The sequence below is a fragment of the Lotus japonicus genome, chromosome 2 (assembly GCF_012489685.1).
Source record: "Lotus japonicus ecotype B-129 chromosome 2, LjGifu_v1.2".
Lineage (NCBI taxonomy): Eukaryota > Viridiplantae > Streptophyta > Magnoliopsida > Fabales > Fabaceae > Lotus > Lotus japonicus.
This window is the reverse complement of record NC_080042.1, coordinates 7,132,085-7,149,638: the sequence shown is the minus strand read 5'-3', so window position 1 is coordinate 7,149,638 and position 17,554 is coordinate 7,132,085. Positions and strand designations below refer to the sequence as shown.

Genomic DNA, 17,554 nt, shown 5'->3' with positions numbered 1-17,554 from the left:
AGTAGTTTAGTTCCCCTACCATGCTCATCTCAAACTCAGATTTCATTTGTTTGACAAAATTTTCTACCATCTGGTCTGACATGCCGCCAAAGACAATGTCATCAACATATATCTGCGCAATCATCAATTTTCCTTTGACACTCTTTACAAATAAAGTCTTATCAATTCCACCTTTGTTGTAACTTTTTCTAGTTAGGAATTTAGTAAGTCTTTCATACCAAGCTCTTGGTGCCTGTTTTAATCCATATAGTGCCTTTCTCAACTTGTACACATGTTCTGGATAAGTTGAGTCAGTGAACCCCTTTGGCTGTTCAACATAGGCTTCTTCATTCAAATAACCATTCAAGAAAGCACTTTTAACATCCATATGAAACAATCGGAACATCAGAAGACATGCCACTCCAAGCAAAAGTCTGATGGATTCTAATCTAGCCACAGGTGCAAAAGTTTCATCAAAGTACACTCCTTCAATCTGAGTATACCCTTGAGCTACAAGCCTGGCCTTATTTCTGGTGACATTGCCACTTTCATCTGACTTGTTTCTGAAAATCCACTTGGTACCTATGACATTTACACCATCTGGTCTAGGCACTAGATTCCACACATCATTTCTTTTAAACTGAGCCAACTCTTCCTGCATAGCATTTATCCAGTATTCATCTGTGAGGGCTTCCTTGACGTTCTTGGGTTCAATTTTTGAGATGAAACAACCATTTGCAATGATTTCTCTGGACCTTGTAGTTACTCCTGTGTTAAGATCTCCTATGATGTTTTCCTTTGGATGAATCTTCTGAATTCTGATAGAGGGTCCTTTGTTCTGTGGTGATGTGCTTTCATCTTCATCTTCAGTTTCATTGTCTGAAGCGATGTCAGTGACATGTGGTCTGACAACGGATTGAGGTGGAAGATCTTCTTCAACATCTTGTGTAACTTCAGTTTCTTCCAATTTATCATCAACCACTACATTTATGGATTCCATCATTGTCTTGGTGCGTGAGTTGTAGACTCTATATGCCCTGCTGTTTGTAGAGTATACTAGAAAAATACCTTCATCACTCTTTGGATCCATCTTTCTTCTTTGCTCTCGATCAGCTAGTATGTAACATTTACTTCCAAAAACATGAAAGTATTTTACAGTAGGTTTTCTCCCTTTCCACAACTCATACAAGGTGGAAGTAGTTTCGAACCTAATTGTCACTCGATTGTGAATGTAACAAGCTGTATTCATTGCTTCAGCCCAGAAGTGATAAGGAAGTTTCTTGGCATGCAACATTACTCTAGCAGATTCTTGCAATGTTCTATTCTTCCTTTCCACCACTCCATTTTGTTGAGGAGCAATAGGTGCTGAGAACTCGTGACCTATTCCTTCACTGGCACAATAGTCTGAGAATCTGCTATTTCCAAACTCCTTGCCATGATCACTTCTGATTTTGACAATTCCATAACTCTTCTCTCTCTAGAGTTGTTGACGCAATCCTTTGAACACATCAAATGTGTCTGATTTTTCTTCAATAAAATTCACCCAGGTGTATCTTGAGAAGTCATCAACACGGACAAAAGCATACATTTTTCCTCCAATACTTTCTACTTGCATTGGCCCCATGAGATCCATGTGAATAAGTTCCAGTGTTCTGGTTGTTGCCACATGTTGCATCTTCTTGTGAGAGGCTTTTGTTTGTTTTCCAACTTGGCATTCCCCACAGATTTTTCCTTCTTCTATCTTCAAGGTTGGTAGACCTCTGATAGCCTCCTTTGAGATTATCTTCCTCATGCTTGTTAGATGTAGATGTCCAAGTTTTTGGTGTCATAGCTTGACTTCCTCTTCCTTGGTTATCAAACATCTTGAGGACATAGATTTGTACTGAGAGATCCACATGTAGCAATTATCCTTTGACCTTGCACCTCTCATGACAGCTTCACCATTTCCATCTGTTACTTGACATCCAGTTTTGCAGAATGTAACATCTAGATCCAAGTCACATAGTTGACTTATGCTTATCAGATTTGCTGCTAAACCTTCTACTAGCAAGACATCATCCAGCTCTGGAGATCCACTACTAACAAGCTTTCCGGATCCTTTGATTTTTCCTTGTGCGCCATCACCAAAAGTAACATAACTGGTGGAGTGTGGTTTTACATCACCAAGATAATTCTTTACTCCAGTCATATGCCTGGAACACCCACTATCAAAGTACCAATCCTCTTTTGAAGAAGCTCTCAGAGAGGTATATGCAACTAGGGTCGATGTGTCGATCTTAGGCTTCCACTTCTTCTTCTTTAACTCATTAGAGTTGGATGTAGCTGAACTTCTTTTTGGAAACCCATGTAGCCTATAGCAATAAGGTTTTATGTGGCCATACTTCCCACAATGGTGACATTTCCATCCGGTTTTGTTTATTTTCTGTGCTTGAGAATAAGCATATGGAATATGAGAGTACACATGTTTGACACCATGTTGTGACATCGGGTTTGACATGTGAAATTCAGTTTTCCTTTCAGCAGGAACAAACTTATGAGTGACCTTCTTGTCATCATCTGGTGTAGAGTCACTCACATATCCCAGTCCTTTCACATCTCTGGAGGTTTTTGCTGTTTCTAGCATGAGATCAAACATATCAGTTCCATTATTCAACATGCGTATAGATTTAACCATACCTTCCAGATTGGATTTCAAGACAGATGCTTCCTCCTGAAGTTTTTCATTTAGAATTAGAAGTTCTTGTTTTTCCTTCTCAAGCTTTGTGACAGTTTTGTCCTGATTCCTGCCATAGTTGCAAGCCTCATGCCATTTTTTCAACAAGAGCTTGTATGCCGCAACAAGTTCTTCATCTGAGATTTCTTCATCACTGGAGTCACTATCAGTGTTGTATTTTACTGTCAATCCCATTAATGGATGTTCCTTTTCTTCCTCAGAATCATCATCTGACCATGTTGTCACCTTTCCTTTTTCTTTCCTTTTGAGATATGTTGCACATTCTGTTCTGATATGATCAAAACCTTCGCATTCATGACATTGTACCCCTTTTACTTTGCATGCTCTATCTTCTTCTCTGTTTTTGGGAGCCATCCCTGTGTCCTTGCTGGTGGCAGACCTGTTGTCAGTGACACTTGGTCTAGAACCTCTGTCAAATCTTCTCATGACTTTGTTGAATTTTCTCCCAAGTAAGACTATTACTTCTTCCAGATTTTCATTTGTGCCTCCACCATTCTGACTTCCTTTTCCCAGATTTGACACAAATGCTACGCTCTTGTTCTTTTTCTCAGACCTATCATTGATTGACATTTCAAATGTTTGCAATGAACCAATTAGTTCATCCACTTTGATGCTACTAATGTCTTGTGCCTCATCGATAGCAGTGACCTTCATGTCAAATTTCTTAGATAAAGACCTAAGGATTTTTCTGACCAATTTCTCATCTATCATGGGTTCTCCTAGTACAAAAGATGCATTTGCCATATCACGCACATGCATATGAAACTCAGAGATTGTTTCTTCCTCCTTCATCTTGAGATTTTCAAATTGAGTAGTTAGCAGTTGTAGTCTTGATAAGCGAACTCTGGCTGTACCTTCATGCGCAACCTAGAGAATTTCCCAAGCATCCTTAGCAGTAGTACAAGTATGAATCAGTCTGAACATGTTCTTGTCAACGCCATTGAAAATAGCATTTAGAGCCTTAGAGTTTGCAGCAGTTTCTTCATCTTCAGTCTTGCTCCAATCTACTTCAGGTTTGAGTTCAGTAGTTGTGGTCCCTTCCTTGGTTTGCACTGGATGAGTCCACCCTTTGAGCACGGAGTTGTACACCTTTCCATCATCAATAGATATGAGAAATGCAACCATGCGAGACTTCTAGTAGTCATAGTTTGTCTCATCAAGCATAGGTGGCCTGTGAATTGAACCCACATCCTTGCCGTTGTCCATGATACCAGAATAGTAAATCCCTGGAGCTCACCCAATCAGAACAGGGTGCCTGCTCTGATGCCAATTGAAATTCTGGCACACGCGGACAGATGTTCTACCAGATGTCTAAGACATCTTGTATAACATAATACAAAAACAATTAATTGAATATGCAAAGTAAAGAACATAAAATGAGACAAGACACACAGGATTGTTAACCCAGTTCGGTGCAAAATCACCTACGTCTAGAGGGTTTTCACCCAAGAGAAAGATAATCCACTATTCAGAGAAATTGTACACAAAAAGTCTTAACAGAACTGCCCCAGTTCCCAGCCTTTTCTACCTATCTCTACAAGTGATTAATACTTAGTCCTCCCCCTAAGTATGAGAGCCCTCTCACTTTCTCTCATTCACTGCCACAGTGATTCAATAGCTCAACACAAGAGCAAAGACAGATCTCATGATGAAACAACTAAAATCAACTCTTAGCAAAAGAATCAATACATGAATAAGCTGAGAGAACAAAAAGTGTGAACACAGACAAGACTAAAATCAACTCTCTACCTAACACTAGGTTTCGGTCTTCATATAAAGCAGTCATCCAGGCCTTGTCTTCGATGGGCTTGGACGAGCACAGGTCCACACAAGACTCAAAGAGTTAGTAGGAAACAAATCTGCAGAAGAATCTTCAATATAAAGTTTCCTATTCCAGAAATAAAACTCCCACAAACTTCAAATCAAATCTTTGAAACCGATTTGATTACATAATAATATAATCCTTGAACGGCGCACAGAAGCTTCCAGAAATACCCTATCTTGATCACCAAGTAATCAGAACGAAGCTTCACAGAAAACCTAGCCATCTTATTGCAGGTTTCGCAGGGACAGATGTCATAGGCAAGATGTTGTGACATCGGGTCCGACATGTTGGCCAAAAACTTAACTTAGCTAAAATGCAGACAACATAACAAAGGAACAACAATATGAGTGTAAATCATAATGACATTAGGATCTCACTTTATTGACGTAGTCATTTATTGAAAGGGAAGAAAGGTAGGGACTAAGTAGAAAGAAACCCTTGCCGTTCCTAAACTCAGTTTCATTTTTTTTATCACTCTTTCTCTCTCAGTTAACGCATTTGTTTCTATTCCCTTCTTCCTCTCTTTTCTCTTTTGGCTTCTAAAACCCTTACCACCTCCAAGCGCCGCTGGCCTCTCCGCCGCGCGCGTGGCTCTTATGACGTCGGAAGGACGCTGCCACATCACCAAGGCCGCAGCCGTGGCCGCTGCATGGTGAGGCCTCAACGAGGGGGCCACCACAGCACCAAAGTCGCTGCCCTTTGGCGGCGGTCCGGTGAGGGCGATTCGGATCTGCGAGTTAAGGACCAAAACACCCAGGTTCATCATCTGTTAGTGATGATTTATGTAGAAACTGAATTGATTGAGTGGGGAAAGAGGAGGATCAGAGCATCAACACAACCACAACGGCAAAGCCACAACTCCGGCGAGGGTTAGTGAAGGTGACCCAAAAACACACCGCCACAACTCCGAGCCACCATCCTTCCCCTTTCCTGCACTGTATTGTTAGTTACTGTATTTTAGGTTTTTTTGTTTTGTTCAAGTATTGTTTTAGTCTTTATGTCTTTATGTGTCTATTTTAGTCTATGATACAAGTTTATTTTTCATTCTCTATCATGATACAAATTTATTTTTTCATTATTTATATGTATCTGGATATTATCTATGAACAGCAAAGATTTTAGTCTAGATCTTCATGTTTTAAATTTTTTTTTCATTCTCTGTATTTGGATATTATCTATGAATCAGCAAAGTTGAAAAGGAAAGTACAGATAAACAAACCAGATGATTCACATGTATTTGGAGTATATTTGCAATCATAGTATAATAAAGTCTTGGGGAAGAGGAAAAAATACCTTAGTGAAAGTGAAAGCTACAAACAGGCTTCTTGGTTCTCTTTTCAAACTACTTTTAGTCTCTGATTTTTTTTAATGATTTTTTTTTTCAATCCTTGGTCCAGAGTAAAGTAAAAAAGATTCTATTTATAGAGGATGACTACTTACCTCAGAAGAGTCAGGAACCCACTTGCTGATCATCTTTATCCTATTCTTCTTCTTATTTTTTTTTTGGTCAAAACCCTATTCTTCTCATGAGCACTATTTAATCGAAAATGGGCCAAAGACCCACTAACCACACCCTCTTTTCTTACTTGGCAGATCCTCTTTCTTTTTATTAGCATTTTTGGTCAAAAAATGGGCCAAAGGCCCACTAACCAGACACTCTCTTTTTTTGAAACTTGGCAAAACCCCCCTTTTTTATAATATTGATACATGGTTAAGAAATCAAAGATAAACTAGAAATTAAACCCGTGCGTTGCACGGGTTCGTTTTTAATTTGTATTTTTTAATTGTAATATTTAAATTTGCAGAAAAGTAAGAAAGCTATTATTTAGAAGAAGATTTTAAATATATGTATAATTAAATATAATTGAGTTATGATATTCTCACACTTTCTTTCTCGAATAAGGGAAAAAAGGATCAAACAGGTAGATTTTTTTTTTTTTTTTTTTGCTTCATCGGAAGAAAAAATAGGTAGATTTTTATTGAGATTGAAATGAGAGTACTTTTTTTTTATATATAAAAGAAATTTAATTACTTAATTAGATTAATATTGAAATAAACGTGGTAGTCTACTATTTTTTTTTCTAATATTGATTTAGTCATTGCAGTGATGTTATCAGTTGTGCTAATTTTTTTTTATCAAGATTGATGTGGTTGTTTACCATTGCTGGTGGCATAGAAGTTCTTTTAAAATCACTTTCACGAACATAAAAATAGATTCTATCTAACTGCAGAATGCACGTCATTTGTTCCCTTTGAATGATTAAGTTGCTATTTTTTTCCATAATATGACAATATTGAGGAGTGAAAGATTCATATTTCTTATCAAGAATATATTGAGTACTACATTTAACACTTATCTTTCTAGTGCAGTATATAAATTCATGTGGCTCACACTTTGTTACTGATTTGTGTCATATAAATATAGAAATGATTATATATTTGTATGATTTCAATTGAATGAGAAGAATTGTTTAGTAAATTACCATATATGTGAAACTCATTGTTTTATTTTTCAATCATCTGCAATGGGGATATATCACTAAGTAATGTGTGTTTCTTGTTGTTGGTGATCTTTCTCCTGCAATAAAGAAATAAAAATGAGTAATTTAAAAAAGCAATTTTGAAATTAACTAAAATAATTAAAAATGACATACTTGTTGAAGTAGTTAGAGACAATTGTCATTTTTTTCTCACCAGCAACTGAAATCTATGAAATATGAATAATTTGAGTTTGTGAGTGATTTCACTGGTTTGTTTATATAGAGATATAATACATGCATGGTTCAATATAATACATTTCATTTTTTATTTATTTAATGTAGATAGTTGAATAGCCTCCTGACATTAACAATTTTATTCAGTTTTTGACACCGGTATTGCCATCATGCCACTATTTTTAATTTAATGTTAGTTTTTCTTCGGAGTTACTATGTTAAGGAATTCTAAGAGTTTGTGAGTTTAAGAAAAATTGACATATATTCCTGCAGAAAATTGGACAGCAAACTAAGACCATTTCATATCAAGATTAATTTTGGTGGAAGTATGCTTTATTGTTAATAATTTTTTTTCTTGGACTAAATTGATATTAGTTTAAAATTAACATTAAATTTGATTTTAATTTAAGGTACTGTTCTAAAACCATTTGCAGATATAACTTTGTGGTTTGTTACACTTTTGGCATGGATGTTACTCTTTTGCTTATACATATGATATTTATTAAGTTTAAAACTGAAATCATTAGTGCACAAGTTTCCACTACCCGTTCATTCGCTCACTAAGCTATCTCATTAAAACACAAGTTTTTTTAATGTATGTTCTCATGTGTATTTATACTTAATACTTAGCTCAAGTGAGCTTTACTAATATATATAGATAGATAGATATATAGATATTTTTTTTTTGGAAAAACCAAATATATATATATATATATAATTACTTTGGGAAATAAGAGCCCCAAGTACAATATAGATAGATATATATTGATAGACATTTTTTATTTTAAAAGTATTTTATCTAAATTATTTATTAATAAATATTATTTTGTTTTTTATTTTAATTTTTTAAATTTTTCAAATGCAAAGTTCAAGTCAATTTTAAGTCTATGAATGTTGTTATTTAATATAAGTAGTTGAATAAGTTTTTACAATACAATTTTTTTTCAGTTTTTAGTTTATTAAATTTTTTATTTTTTAATGTATTTAATATAAAGGTATGTGAGCTTTTATGGTTTAATACATTAATTGCATGCAAAAAACAAGTGTGCTTTACATATATATATATAGAAGATTAACTCACTTGATCACTAACACTAAATGGTTCACTCTAATTTTATATCCCTAATTAAGTTATTAATATTTTTTTTAAATTCAGACTATTAAGGCCGGACAAAAATGGGTATCTACACATATCCTATACATGTGAAACCTTGTACCTATCTTTGTTGCTAAAGTCTATCCAATTACTTATTGATGTCTCACATAAACAATTCTCTCAAACTAAAAGTTAAGCTCAATTCCTTGCATACCTAATCATTCATTTGAGGCTTTAAGCATACATATTCAGGCCAACAAAACTCAACTCTTCTGCTATTCCTAGCAGCAAGCATAGAAGGATCAATTTCAATTCAGTTCCCTAAACAAGAATACAACTTTTGTTCTGATTTTAGTTTAGCATATAGCAAGTGTGCACTCAATCTAATCATACATTTAAGAATTGAAATCCAAATATAGAAACAAGAACTCTTGCATAGAGATAGGATTATCAACTAAAACTTCATAGACTCTCTAAAACCCCAAAGCAATGAAAAGACTAGCCATGCATGGCTAGAGAATCCATACAAGAATAATGAAAATGAACCTGCAAATTACAAAGTGGAAACTTCCCACAAGCCCCAAGTTGCTCCTCATCTTCTAAACTTAGTCAAACTATCAAATGTGACCAAAGTCCCTTTAAAGAAATGACAAAATCTTATTTATATACAGAATGGGTGAGACTGGCCGCTCAAGCGCTAGAATAGAATGCTTGAGCACCAAATGATCAAGCCTAAAACAAAATGTTTAGGTTCACACTGGCACCTTCAAAACTGTCGGCCAATAGTTTCTGTTGAATTGGCGCTCAGGTGCCAAATAGGGGTGTGTGAGCTCCACATGCTCATCTGAAAACCCCTTCAACTTCATCTTAACTCCACTTCAATACCTCGTTGATCTAACCTGAAAACTTGATGAACAAGCTAGGAAAATATCTAGAAACTCAAAGGTTAATTTGCACAAAGGCTCCCAAAATAAGTGGAAACTACATAAGACCTTTAAACTTAACTAAAATCAATAAAATTCCCTATAGAACTATGAAATTACTAAAACGAAACAAAAACACAAATAAAGATAAAAATGCATGATAATGCATGAAACACTACATAAGACACAAGAAAAAGACTCAAAACTAACATAGGAGTGACCCTAAAAACAAGACTAAAATATGGTCATCACCTGGGATCATGAGTAATCACAGCTTGGAACGCGATATCCGTTGGGACGTCCACGCCTAGTAAATTTGCATGAGGAAGCCTTTATTGGTGCTGTGAAAATAGGCTAGAGTTCACATCTACAACTGCATCACACTTGCTGCTTCCCAATGAGGGACCATCCCTAGGGCTATGGAGAATTACAACTGGGTCCTTTACTTGGGGGCCCAGCATGTCATAGATGGGGCCTGCTTTCCTTTCTTAATCCACACTTTTTCAAAAGGGACAAAAGGCATTTGGGACCTACTAGGGCAAATATCCTCTGGCTGCACTGAAACTCCTGGTACCGTGGACCTCTCTCTTACGTGCGACACGTAGCGCTTGGTCTCATCTTCCACATGGTTTTTTAGTTCACGAGGTTTGCTAGAGCCTAGCCCACTCCCATGATTGTTACGAGATAGTTTTGGGATTTCCGCCTGCGTAGATCTTGGGCTCCGTTTTTTCTTTTTCACAATCATTCACTCCCCATGAGATTCCAAAATATCTTGTGGGCCCTTGGTCACGCTCTCCTCATTATTCAGTCCATTAGGAATCAAAATCTTCTGGGAAGCTGCGACTTCCTCATTTGTTTCCTGATTTTTCTCCAAAGATTCCTCCATTGATTGCTCCCGCACTTCGAAATTAGGGTTTCCCTTGAGATTGGTAGTTGCCGGCACCAGGGGCGGTGGCAGATCATGCACATTACCGACGCAATCGCGACTTCAATGTCTGTAGCATCCACATTTCGTACAGGGGATGTGGAGGCCTTCGTACTCCACCTTGTACCAGTATCCCTCGATGCAGATCTTGCCAACCATAGGTCTGCTGAGATTCAGTTCCACGCATACTCTAGCAAACTTCCCTCGCTCAACTCGTAGTGTGTTTGTATCAACCCTAATCGCTTTGCCAATCATTGATGCAATGGAGAGGAGGAAACTCTCGTCGTAAAACACTTGGCTGAGACTAGGGAATTGTATACAAGCTAGCGTGTGGATGATTCTCGCTGCTAGGGAGATGAAGTCTTTAATCCATGTTGACACTGCTAGATAATGATCAAACACCATCCAAGGCCCCCCTTCCATAATCTTAGTTTTATCCGCTACAGCGTCAAATTTTACCATGTGAAATCCATTGTCAATATCAAGCAATTCAAAATCACTTGTTTGCCTCTAGATAGCAGTCAGCCTCGCCTGCATTGTCCTATACCCTAGTCGCTTCCCTAGGAGGCAAACGACACAGGCCTCACTCCAGGGAGCACACATATCAGATAGAGAACATTTAGCAATATGGATCTTTGGCAAAAGAGAGTTTCCATTCGCATACTCCACACATATCAAATAGAGAACACTTTTTCCCACCAGTCAAGCCTCGGACCGTCACCACTCCCTTTTCAAACCCACCAAGTTAAATGTAGGAGGAAGAAGGAGGAAATGTTTTTTCTGGGTTTTTTATGATGCTTTTCTAGGTTTTTCTGAATTTTATGATGCTTTTTTTGGTTTTTGTAAATCATTAACACACATGGAATAAAAATAAGAAGAAATCCATGTGGAAATTGTGATTGTGTAAAAATCGATCCATATAAGCTTGAAACACTGGTAGGGACCCAATTAAATTTAAAAAAAATCAAGGATCCAAAATCGAAAAAAAAAAAATTCAGGGACCTATTTTCATACTCAATAGAATTTATGAGACCTTCAGAGTTTTTAAACTTATATGATATAGTAATGATGAATAACATAGAGTCTCACAAATATTGTATTTATATGTGAAATTCTAGTTCTCATATGAAAGATGTCCTACGCGATGCTTAGGCAACTGCTTTAACAATCGTATGACAGTAAGGAGTAAAAAGATAAAATAAACAATATACAACACCAAAGTTGTTAACCCTGTTCGGTGAAACTTCACATACGTCTGGAGGGTTTACACCCAAAGAAAGGAAATCCACTATCTCAAGATTTAGGAACTACAGACACTCATGAACCCACAGCTCATAGTTCTCTTCCTAATCTACTCAGTGTATTTCTACTTAGTATATCGACCTAAGTATGAGAGCCCCTCTCACTTTCTCTCAACCATTGTCACAGTGATTGGTAAGAACAACAACAAGTAGAGTTTTAACCCTCAAGAACACAGAACTCAACCTTGCCTTATAGAATCAACGAGCAAGGTGAGTTCACAATGAACACAAGGACTAGCACAAATAATAACCCTAAAACATTTGATCTATTTCACTCAATAGCTTCAGTAGTCTTCACGTTTTAGGTTTTCACATATATATACTTCAGCAGCCACACTAGGGTTTTTCCAAGAGCCGAAGCAGTAGTCCAACGGCAACAAATCAGAACTCAATCTTCCATAAATGTTGATTGCGTTCACATGTCAATTATCATTAACACAATAGGAATCAATCCCTCAATCAGAGATTGTTCCAACAATTAAACCAGTCCGCATTAGTCAAACATAAATCAGCTACTTAAACCGTAAGTAACTACAATAAAATCTTCAGCAGATTTCCAAGGCACACATAAGCACTCCAAGTCATAGACTGATGTTCTGTGCTACACAAAGGCAGATGTCACAATATCTGCTTCGACATCAAGTTGTTTTGGACAAAATGCAAAACAACCAAAACTAACAACAATATGCATTGACATATTTTTGGGTTTAATTTGATACATTTACGTACACTTTTTTATTTCAAGTTAATTTTTTATTTGTGTGACAGTCAATGAAACCTGAAGTAGACTTTTTCCTATATGTCATAAGTTTTTTTTATCCACTAATTTTATTTATTTATTTGCTTTACGGGGTGGGAAGATTTATCCTTTGCAGGGATTGACACTACTAAAAAAAGCAAATTAGCAAGGGACAAAATCCGTGGCTAAATAAGGAAAATTTCGTCGCTAAACATTTAGCGACGGAATTAGTGACGGAACTGCATCCGCCGTGCAAAGTGGCCTCGTGCAAAGTGCGACGGAATACTTTTGTCGCTAATTTATTTAATTCCGTCGCTATATTGTTTGCCGTATTAGTTCTTATTCCGTCGCTATTTGCGGTACAATCCGTCGCTAAAGGATCACATTCCGTCGCTAACTACCTGACCTTTTTATTTCCATTCCGTCGCTAAATCCCTCGCTAATTTAGCGACGGCATTGTTCCCTAGCTAATTCATGAATTCGTATATGAAATTCTTCTATCACGTGCATATCATAGTATAACTTGTTATCCATCAATTTCTTATTTTCAGGCACATCCATGTTTCTAACACAAACACAATAAACAACCAATAAGTAGCAGTTTAGTAAATGAATCCTCAATTTACTAGCATATTCAAGCTTAAATCAAAGCATTCATCAATAAGCAAGTAAATTGCAAAAACATGCATTATAAATTTATGGCAAGTATAGGTAAGCTTCAAGACTAGCAGGCTCAGATTCAACCATTATTTTGTTTGATAGATGAAGACTTATTGGTTTATTATGAATAGCTACACACTTGAACGTGTTACAAATATGATACCTGAAGAATTAACATCTGACCCCAAAAAAAAATCAGAAGCAGACCAGCCCAACTAAAGCATCTTATTCACCTGCATTCAAAGAGTGGAAGTCATTTTATGATATTAAGCCTAAAAAAAAACAGAAGCACAACTACATCCACAAAGATAAATGAATAACAATACATTTTCTCCTTTTCTCTTGGGATAACAATAATTTTTTATGGGACTGGGAAACAAAAAGTTCCTCAAGGTGCTGAAACAATATAATATGGATAGAGGGATTATGAGAACACTTCATTGCTCTTTTTCAAAAAGCATTATCCTTTTTCAGAAACCACTCTAATGCTCTCAACTATATAAAAACATATAATAATAACCTCATCACAGTTTTCACCATACTGAATTGAGAAGAAGACAGTTAGTGACAGATTGAGTAAAAAAAACCTTGATATTAAAAGTTGTTTTGGTTCCTCTGTTTTATTGCTGACATTCAAGGATTCTCATCTTGTTGCTTAATCATCAACTTCAGCTTAAAGAATGCAAACAAAGAGATAGATAAGACTTCATACAGTACCAATCCATGTATTAAGAAAACCAAACTGTAAACTGATTCGAGAGATTGCATCATTACTCTTTCAAAACAAACTAAAAGGGTTACCCAATCCATCTATAAGTTAAACATTGTAATGAAACACAATAAGGTGATTGAGATTTTAAACTCTATCTACCAGTTTCATGTGGCCTTATCATGGATGGTTTCAAGTTTAGACTTTCCATGTTAATGAATGTAGTCTAGTCTCAGATAATTAAAATATAGTTTTTACAGAATCAAAATGATATATTCCCAATTCTTCAAGACTGTACTATCAACCCTCACATTCTTAGACAGTAAATTACTTCATAAGCAACAGACAAGATACCTCTTCCAAGAGGAGGAATAGTCCAAAAAGCTAGAAAACACATATCATTTACCCCAATATTAATACCTTCCCAGAACCGTATTTAATATGGATGTTTGACAAGAACAAATTTCTGATTTGCAACAGTTGCCATAACAAATTTCTGATTTGCATCCATATAAAAGCTACAACTTTGACAAGATTCGGTCCGAGAGCTAATTCTATCAAAATATGGATGTTTCGATCTCGAATAAAATTAAGTGTCAAGGATGATTGACTCTTGTGAAAGATATGTACTAGGGAAAAGAATATATAAAATTTAAAATTTAAAATTTACAACCATGAAATTTTCATTATGGCCCTAAACTTCACAATCCAACATGATAGTTTCATTCTGGCCCTAAGAAAAAGGGTACCGTACTTGTAAGCCATTTCATCCATGATAGTTTTACCAACACAAGTGGCACCAGCAACGAGGAGAGCCAAAACAGTTGGAGCAGTGGAGGTAGCAACTGGATGAGTCCTTGCCCAATCTGGATTTCCAAAACCAGCTACAAACCCTTTCACTTCAAATCTGGTTCACACAAGCATAGCATATACAAACAAACAAGCAAGCACTTGGTTACAAGTTCAAAATGCATCGATTCAAATCCATGAACAGTGAGTGAATCTTACATGTCTTTGACTGCAAAAGTGAGTGAATTGAGGGGAAGAGATGGTGAAGAAGGAGAAGAAGTTGGTGGTAACATGAATTTCTCCATGAATGCTCCATAGCCTGAGGTTGTTTCCATAGTTGCTCTGCACTTACGTTCCCAACAACCCACACAGTGAAGCTGATGATCGAAAAATCATTTTCCCTGATCAGAGGGTATGATGATGATGAGAGGAGAGGGCGGCGGCCATGTGAGAGTGGAGACGATTCGATCTGAGTGTGTTAGCGAGCAATGAGTGAATGGATTGGTTGTGTTTGGAAATCTTTTAACCTAGTAGTATTTGTAAAGTTAAATATATTTATTTCAAAACATATTACAAAAAATATAATCTAGTTCAAATGGCTAAGGCCTTCCCTTTTGGAGACAAGACCCAGGTTCGAATCTGAAAACAATATATTTAGCGACGGAATTTCTGTTAGCTTCCGTCGCTAACTTCTTACAAAATTTACCGAGGGAATTAGCGGCGGGAGGTCATCAGTGACGGTACAAATCCGTCGCTATTTTGCAATATAAAATATTAAAATGAAATTAGCGAGGGAATTAACGACGGAAAAACAGCGAGGGGAAAAATCCGTCGCTAAATCTTAAAACTGAAAGTTTATTTCCAAAACGTGGATCCATCGGTGATTCCGTCGTATTCCGTCGCTAATAGCGACATATATTTTTTCCTCGCTAAAATCCGTCGGTAAATCGTGTTTTTTTAGTAGTGTGATACATGAGGTGCATGTCCCTGATCACCAACTATTCAACTCTTACCTTTGAGGTGTTTTTCCGGGATACTATTGTTTTTATGGTAAAAAAAATCATATTTATGACAAGAAGGTCTGCGAACTATGCAAAATTTCAAACCTAAGACATTGCCCTTTTCCGCTAGGTTAGTAAGCCTTATGTTTTGTAGCCAAAAAAAAGTCAGCCTTGTGGTTTAAAAAATGAAGGGTTTTGAAAATAATGCATATGCTGATGTTATCGAACACAAGTGGTATCCGGTCAATCACGTACGCCAAAGCTTACGAATTACGATTGCTAAAAAATGCACAAAAAGTATTCCTAAAGGTTGGTAAAAAAGAGATATATATTGTGTTTTGAAAAGCACAATGGAGAGATATTAAAGAAATTAAATAAATTAAAGGTTGGTAAAAAGGAGCTCTAAAGTCTAAACAAAATCTAACATAGCAGATACGTAACAAAGGTATAGAAGAAATGACAAGGTAAATCAAAAGAGCTAGAAGTCAAGGTATCAAAACCTACTCCAATTAAAAAATATATTTCTCCATTGAAAATATTTGCCAGGAAACACCCGTGTTGGGGGAGACAGGGGAGCCAATGGGCCGAGGAGCAAGACACCAAGAGATCTTGAACACCACATCTTAACCCAAAACCTTAAGACATTAGGTTTATGGGTCACATCTCTTATAAAGTCTTCTCCTCACCCAAACTTAACCAATGTGGGACTCCAACTCCGCACTTGAATTCTCAACAATCTCCCCCTCAAGTGCGAGTCACCTCCACATTATCATGGCCCCCCTTCCGCGGAAGCTTATCCACTCTTGCACCGCTGTTCGCTTCACTGCGTCAACAGAACCCGCCGCCTAGCCACACTGCTAGGAAGACTTTCGACACAAGGAGTCGTAACCATGGCTACATCAACCATCGGCTCTGATACCACTTGTTGGGGAGGGTCACAGTGAGGACCCATGGGGCAAGGCTGAGGGGAGACACCAAAGAGATCTTGGACACCACATCTTAACCCAAAACCTTAAGGCATTAGGTTTATGGGTCCAACTCCTTATAAACTCTCCCTCATGCCTTGACTTCTCCGATGTGGGACTTGACTCCCACACTTGATTCCAACAATCTCCCCCTCAAGTGTGAGTCCTTCAACCACATCACCCATGGTCCTCCCGTCTGCGGAAACTATCCACCTTGCACCGCCGTTCGCTGCCAACGGAACCTGCCGCCTAGCCACACTGCTAGGAAGACTTTCGACACAAGGAGCCGCCATGGTCCCACGAACCATCGGCTCTGATACCACTTGTTGGGGAGAGTTACGGCGAGGACCCACGGGGCAAGGTCGAGGGGAAACACCAAGGAGATCTTGGACACCACATCTTATTCCAAAACCTTAAGGCATTAGGTTTATGGGTCACATCTCTTATAAAGTCTTCTCCTCACCCAAACTTAACCAATGTGGGACTCCAACTCCGCACTTGAATTCTCAACAACCCGGAGTAAGAAACCCATAAAAATTGGGTGGTTGACATGAGTGTGGTGTTAGTGATGTATATATTATAAATGTAATCACATACACCAACAAGTTGCATTCTTGAAATACCATTTTTTCTCTCTGTGTTTTAGTCGCATAATATTATATTTTTTTAAAAGATAAATATAATTATATAAATAAGGATAGTGTTGAGAAACATCTCCTCTCAACACTCCCACACTTGATTCCAACAATCTCCCCCTCAAGTGTGAGTCCTTCAACCACATCACCCATGGTCCTCCCGTCTGCGGAAACTATCCACCTTGCACCGCCGTTCGCTGCCAACGGAACCTGCCGCCTAGCCACACTGCTAGGAAGACTTTCGACACAAGGAGCCGCCATGGTCCCACGAACCATCGGCTCTGATACCACTTGTTGGGGAGAGTTACGGCGAGGACCCACGGGGCAAGGTCGAGGGGAAACACCAAGGAGATCTTGGACACCACATCTTATTCCAAAACCTTAAGGCATTAGGTTTATGGGTCACATCTCTTATAAAGTCTTCTCCTCACCCAAACTTAACCAATGTGGGACTCCAACTCCGCACTTGAATTCTCAACAACCCGGAGTAAGAAACCCATAAAAATTGGGTGGTTGACATGAGTGTGGTGTTAGTGATGTATATATTATAAATGTAATC

The 17,554-nt window shown here is 37.4% G+C and overlaps 1 pseudogene; it reads left to right on the top strand.

Annotated features, from left to right (window-relative positions):
• The first annotated feature begins 12,998 nt into the window (after positions 1-12,998).
• Positions 12,999-14,595, top strand: LOC130735987 (uncharacterized; annotated as a pseudogene).
• The last annotated feature ends 2,959 nt before the right edge of the window (positions 14,596-17,554 follow it).